We start from the raw sequence: 6,563 nt of genomic DNA on the forward strand, positions 1-6,563 counted from the left end.
AGACCCAAACACCTGGATGTTCTCTTCCGAGACGTGTGTCAAGGTAGTCAGACCAGCTTAGAGAAGCTGAAGTACTGGTCTAGTCAGGTGAACCTGGCGGTTGGGTTCACAAAACCACTTAGCTTCCAACGTCATAGAGAAGAAGAAGAAGAAGAGTTTGGATTTGATATCCCGCTTTTCACTACCCGAAGGAGTCTCAAAGCGGCTAACATTCTCCTTTCCCTTCCTCCCCCACAACAAACACTCTGTGAGGTGAGTGGGGCTGAGAGACTTCAGAGAAGTGTGACTAGCCCAAGGTCACCCAGCAGCTGCATGTGGAGGAGCGGAGACGCGAACCTGGTTCCCCAGATTACAAGTCCACCGCTCTTAACCACTACACCACACTGGCTCTCATAGGGAGTTCTGTGAAGGTGTGTGGGGGGGGTAAGCAGTATGCTTACGATGCCCTGTGGTGAGGAGCGAGAGGGGGTGTGAGGTTTGGAGCTTTCAGGGTTAAAGAAGCTCAACAGTTTGCCCGTCCCACAGGGATGTGTCACAACATCCGGGGTATCTGCTGTATGCGATGCCTTTGTGGTTTATGTGACGCACCGTTTATTTCTTGGTCAGTCTTACTTTCACTTTTGAGCAAACCGGAGAGGCTGGAGATGTCGTATGCTTGTAATAAAGCGTACTTACTTTGAAACAACCCAGACACTGTGGGAGTTTTATTGCTGCCACGAAAGGCACACATACCGTTGCACAAGAAGGAGAAGTAAGAAGTCTGAAAAACTCTGCTAAAGCACTGGAGAAGCAGGAGACCGCAGAAGGAAGTGTAGCTGGACACCACTCTAAGTGCTAAACTGGTTTTGAGGCTTTTCCAGTTAAAACCAAAAGTCCATACTTCCCGCGTGAGCGCCATCTCCAGCAGTTGGGAGCTGTTTCGGCTCCGAGACAGCTCCGGTTCCCCCGCGGGTTTTGGAGCCCCGCAACCGTGCTGCGGGCTCCAGTAAGCCACGGGAAGAGAGTCCTGTGGTCCAGGGTTTCCAGCGGGCTCCGTGGTGCCAACCTGTTCTCAGGCTTCCCTTGTAAAAGGGAGGCTTGAGTGAACGGGCTCCGGCACGGGTCTGTGGAAGCCGTCTCCAACCGGGGGAATGAAGCGGCAGCCGGCCGCTGGACTTTGAGCGCTCTGTTTTTCCTCAATCTGGACTTTAAAAAAGAAATCTGTAAGTACGGATTATAATTTGGACTTTATACGTTTTAATTAGGCTTACGGAGAGAGACTTAAAATGAGGAAGTCTGTCTCTCTTTGATGCGGCAAGATTAAAGTAACACCGGATTTGGCTGTTGCTATTCAAGACTGCTTTGAAATTTTATGCTGATTCTGATTCTGACTACCTAAGAAACCCCTGTTTGGGGCAAGACTGAGAAACTTGATTTATTTCTTCTGATCGACAGTGAATTATAGAGAGAGAAAGTTTACTCTCTGATTAAGGGGGAAATGGCGGCTGGGATTTGAGCAGTGAAGATGGAAAAGTACTGAAACTTTGTTATTTCCTGCCTACTCCTGCCTGTTTGGTTCCCACGGTCTTTCCAGACCCAACAATGATTCCAGTGCAGAGGAAAATACTTTTGGGATTACAACTTTTGCAGCAGAATGTCATTGATAAGTTTTCTCAGCTTCAAAGTATGTGGAAGAACTTCACTGAGGAACTCCAAGAAACAATTTGAGAGAGTTATATTCCAGAGACTTTATCTGAAGAAGAAAAGGAACAAGAGCAACAAGAAGAAAAGTTTCCTGGATGTGAGAGGTCCGAAACTGGCAACTGAGACTGTATAATGTCTTTCTGGGGTGGCAGCTCAGAAATGTTTGAACAACAACTCTGGGAGATACAATTTGAATTGAAGAGTGGAGCAAAGTTACTTTGTGACAATGTTTTGGTTTGCATGTATCAAGGAAAAGGTGACATTCTGGAAGAAGAAGGGAAATGTATTGTTGTGGGAGAAGGAAAATCTGGACTGGGAAAATGTTGGGGGGAAGCCTGGTGGGGGATTGAAATGGGAGGGGGGAAATGGTGAGGAGGGGGGTGGGTTAAAGGGATTTATGAGTTTGAATAGGAAGGCTAACCATGGTACTCCGACGTCAGAGAGCAAAAGGATTTGGAGAATGGAAGAAATATTTAGGTTTCAGGGAAATGAGTTGATTATAATACTTTTGAAGTTAGAATTAGAAGTAATAAGAGTAACAGTTTTACTGAGTTAAGAGAAGAAAGGATATAAGAAGTTAAGATTTGAAATGTGATGTTTTATTTGATGAGAATAAGTTTTATGATATAAGATTTGTTGATTATAATTGTAAGGTTAAGATTAGTTATAAGGATTTAGATTTTACAATGTTACAAAGTTACTAAAGATGATTCGAAATGAACGCACAAGGGAGGGCGAGAGGAGGTCCCAAGTAAGATTTGGAAGAAGTGAAGGATTTTTAAGTAATTGTGTTTTTGTGTGTTGGTGTATTGTGTTGTTTTGTATGGGATGTGGGTATTTGTAATTGGTTTAATTTGGAAAATCCAATAAATCTTTATTAAAAAAAACAAACCAAAAGTCCAACAATGAAATTCTCTTTAATTGTATAACAGGCGGTAAACTTTATGTCCACCTGCCAGAGTTTTTCCCACTGTTCCAGATATATTGTGTGACTGATATCCCGAGCCCATCTGACCATAGTTTCCTTCACTAATTCATCTTTTAAATCCCATTTTAGTAGCACATCATATACATTAGATAATAATTTCATTTTGTTATTTAATAAAGCCAATTCTAGTTGTGATTCTTCCTCGCCAAATCCCTTCTTTTAAGTCCTGATTGAAAACACTCTTTAACTGATGATATTGTAGCCAGCCGGATAAATATTGTCTGATCTCTTCATATGGTTTTAGCCTTAGTTGTCCTTGATCTTGCTGAAAGAGCTGTATATAGGTTGCCCAATTATCATCCATATTTAATTTTTTAACTGTGTGAGCCTCTAATGGTGATAACCACCAAGGAGTCTTGGGTTCTAATAATGGCTGGTATTTGTTCCAAACTTTAAATAGGGCTTTTTTGAGAATATGATTATTGAATCCACTATGCATTTTAATTTTGTTATAGCCAAGGTAGGCATGCCTGTTAGCAAATCACTCCTCCGTTGCTAGATATGTGGCTGTTGTGTCACATGTCTGTTTACTTTATTGAGCTGGGAAAGTCTGAGGATGGAAGTTATGTCTTATCTCTTCCGTTATGTTGTGCTGTTGCACTGTGTTTTTCTCTCTCTTTCTGCTGCTGAAGGAGAGAGCAGATGCCATTATGATCTGTTCTGTAAATATTGGTTAATAAATCCTTAGGATGTTCACATTCATGCTTCCAGTCATTACTGCTATCTCTGCTGATTAATAGCGTGCACAGGATCAGCCGACCCGTGTTGCTGGGCGCACCGGGATTAAGATTGATGGCCATCCCAGGGGAGCGCAACACTGGAGGACGCCTGGAGAGGTTTGTCTCATACCGGGGGCATACCGGCACCACTGTATTATGTTGAATATAAAGCCTCTTATAAAGGCCTTCCCTGCATTCCATATTATTCTGATATCCGTTTCTTGGGCCATAATGATCTCAAAAATCTCTTTTAATAATTCTTGGGCCTTTTTCAATATATTCTCATTGTTCAATAAACTTTCATTCATTCTCCAATTTTTATTTTCCTTTTTATTTCTCCTCATTTCAATCATAACTGGGTTGTGGTCTGATATTGTTTTGTTTAGAATCTCGGCCTTCCTAATAAAGGGCCTTAAATTACAGTGGTACCTCGGGTTAAGAACTTAATTCGTTCTGGAGGTCCGTTCTTAACCTGAAACTGTTCTTAACCTGAAGCAACACTTTAGCTAATGGAACCTCCCGCTGCCGCTGCGCCGCCAGAGCACGATTTCTGTTCTTATCCTGAAGCAAAGTTCTTAACCTGAAGTGTTATTTCTGGGTTAGCGGAGTCTGTAACCTGAGGTACCACTGTATTTGAGGCCCAAATTGCATCTATTTGGCTGGCCGATTTTCTGGCATCAGAGTAAAAAGTGTACTGTCTCTCATTGATATGTTTTTCTCTCCAAATATCTTTTAGATTCAAATCTTCTGACATTTGAAAAAAAGATAGTGGGAGCTTCCCTATTTTAGATGTATGTTCTCTTTCCGACCTATCTAATTCTGGGGATACAACACTGTTGAGGTCCCCCATAATAATAATGTCTTCATTGTTATATTCTAATAACTTCTCTTCCAATTTCCTGAAATATTGTTTTACTTCCATTAGGTGCATATACTCCCACTAGTAATAGTTTCTCTTTGCCTTTTGTCAGTTGCAGTCCTAATAATCTTCCTTCGTCATCTTTAAACAATAATTTTGTTTCATAATTTGGATTTACATATATCACTATTGCTCGCTTCTTACTGGCACCCGAGGCTATAAACTCTGTTCCTAATCTCTTATTTATCAACACTCTCCTGTGTTTGTTGGCAATGTGAGTTTCTTGGAGACAGATGGCATCCCATTTTTTCTTTCTTAGAATGTGTTCAGTTTTGTTCCTTTTTGTCTTATTATTTAGACCAGGCATGTCCAACAGGTCGATCGCGATCTACCAATAGATTGCCAGGAAGTTTCTGGTCAATCCCCGGTAGATCGTGGGTTCCTTTTGTGATTGTCAGCCTAATGAGCAACTGCAGGGAGAGCTCCATCCCTCTTGCTGACAAAGAGCTGGCCACTGTGTGTGTGTGTGTGTGTGTGTGGATTGGTGGGATTCCCGCTCGCGGGCTGGCCTATCCAGTCTGCTGGGTGAGTGTGTCTTGGTTTCTTAAGAGACAGGCGGGAAGTTGCCCTCTTTTCGCCCCCGCTCCCAGCCGCATCGGTTCAGCCTCCTCCAGCACAGCTGAGCTCTTTGTCTCCCAGCACGGCCGACCACATGTTCGTAGATCAGCTTCAGATTGGATTGTGGCTGCTTCCCTCACAGCCGAGCTAAGCCGTGTTGATGTACATGAATGGGAACCTTAGTTCTTAAAATAAATGCCAAACATGGGATTTCGGAGAAATCAAGAGTAAGCATTTTATTGCTGAGCAATAAGGTCCAGTGAGTCACCTCCAAAAATCTGGACATCAATCACAGGTGTCCAAAGGTTTTTATAGATCCTTCTAACATTACATATTCATACCTTGCATTAAGCATCAAGCCAATGAGCATATGACAGCATATAACAGCACCCCAGAAATCCAACCCTCTTGTCCCCAGAAGACTCTCTGAACTTCACCCCAGTTAGCTGAAGCAAGGAGATTTACTTCTGCTTTCTTGTAACTGAAGCCTTATTTGCCCCTACGGGTTCCCATGGTTGCGCCTGGTGAGAAAACATGGAAGCAGAAAAGACACCTGAGGCTGCTGGCTTCAGAGAGAGAAAGATTTATTTTCTGCATGCAGAGGCACTTGCGGTGTTCAGACACCCAAGCAAGTACAAAAGCTAGTCAATTTTCAGACAGTTCTTATAGACAGTTCCCTGGCTCATCTTCCCACCCCAGGAATCTTGTCCTTGTCCATATAAGGAACATTTCCTGTTGTACATTTCCTTGTACATATAAGGCAAAAGGACATTTAGCCCTGAGTTGGCTCCTGTGCTAGCATGCACACTTCAGCAAGGCCATCCTATCTGTCTCTGACCTCTCTGTGCAAGGTTGACCTTCTACTGTTATCTCCAGATTCTTAGTCATAGCTTACACGGTAATATGCCAATCAGGAGTGCAATGCAGATCAAAGTTCACAGCAAAAAATAAAGATTTCATACAGAAAAGCCTCCACTCAAAAGAAAAGAGTCTCTAACAGTACATTCAGGTAAATATATCCAGGTTAGCTAATTAACCCCTTTATAACAACCTTTTGCGCCCTGTGAACTCTTCCCCAATTTCTTTCGTTGGGCCATTGTTTTAGCTTGGTAAGCATATAAATCTCATTATGTCAGACTTGGTCGAAACACTAGATGTATCTCAAACACCCAGCCCATTCTGCAGACATCCTGTTTCTCCCAACATCCTGTCTCACTTGGGGACATAGGGCCCAATGACATAATTTATTTCTTCCATGGTCAATCTGCCTAGCTAGATATTTTCTGCTTGGCTCAGCTGTAAACCACAGAACTCTGTAAGAAGCATTCCTTACAAGGCACAGTCTTAATGCATAAATGGTTACTCAAAATATATTGCAAGCATATGATTGATCAGAGATATAAGCATACAGAATAAAGCAAAGGTGAGATTATATATATTCCCCTGTTACAACAGTGTGAAGCGCAAGAAGCTGCTTTTCGGCTCCTGCTTTGAGCCCCGTTGCGCTCCATGAGCTGGGCGTGATCTTCACCGGGAGCCACCAGCCGCCTGAATCCTCTGCCTCCAGCTGCACTTTTGTCTGCCAACCTCCTGCCCTTTGTCTCTAGCTTCTCCATGTGCTGCCTTTCTCCATCCAGCACGCCAGCCGACCTACTGCCCTTTGTCTCCAGCTTCTCCGTGTGCTGCCTTTTCTCCA

This window comes from Lacerta agilis, chromosome W (assembly GCF_009819535.1).
Source record: "Lacerta agilis isolate rLacAgi1 chromosome W, rLacAgi1.pri, whole genome shotgun sequence".
In the NCBI taxonomy this organism is placed as follows: domain Eukaryota; kingdom Metazoa; phylum Chordata; class Lepidosauria; order Squamata; family Lacertidae; genus Lacerta; species Lacerta agilis.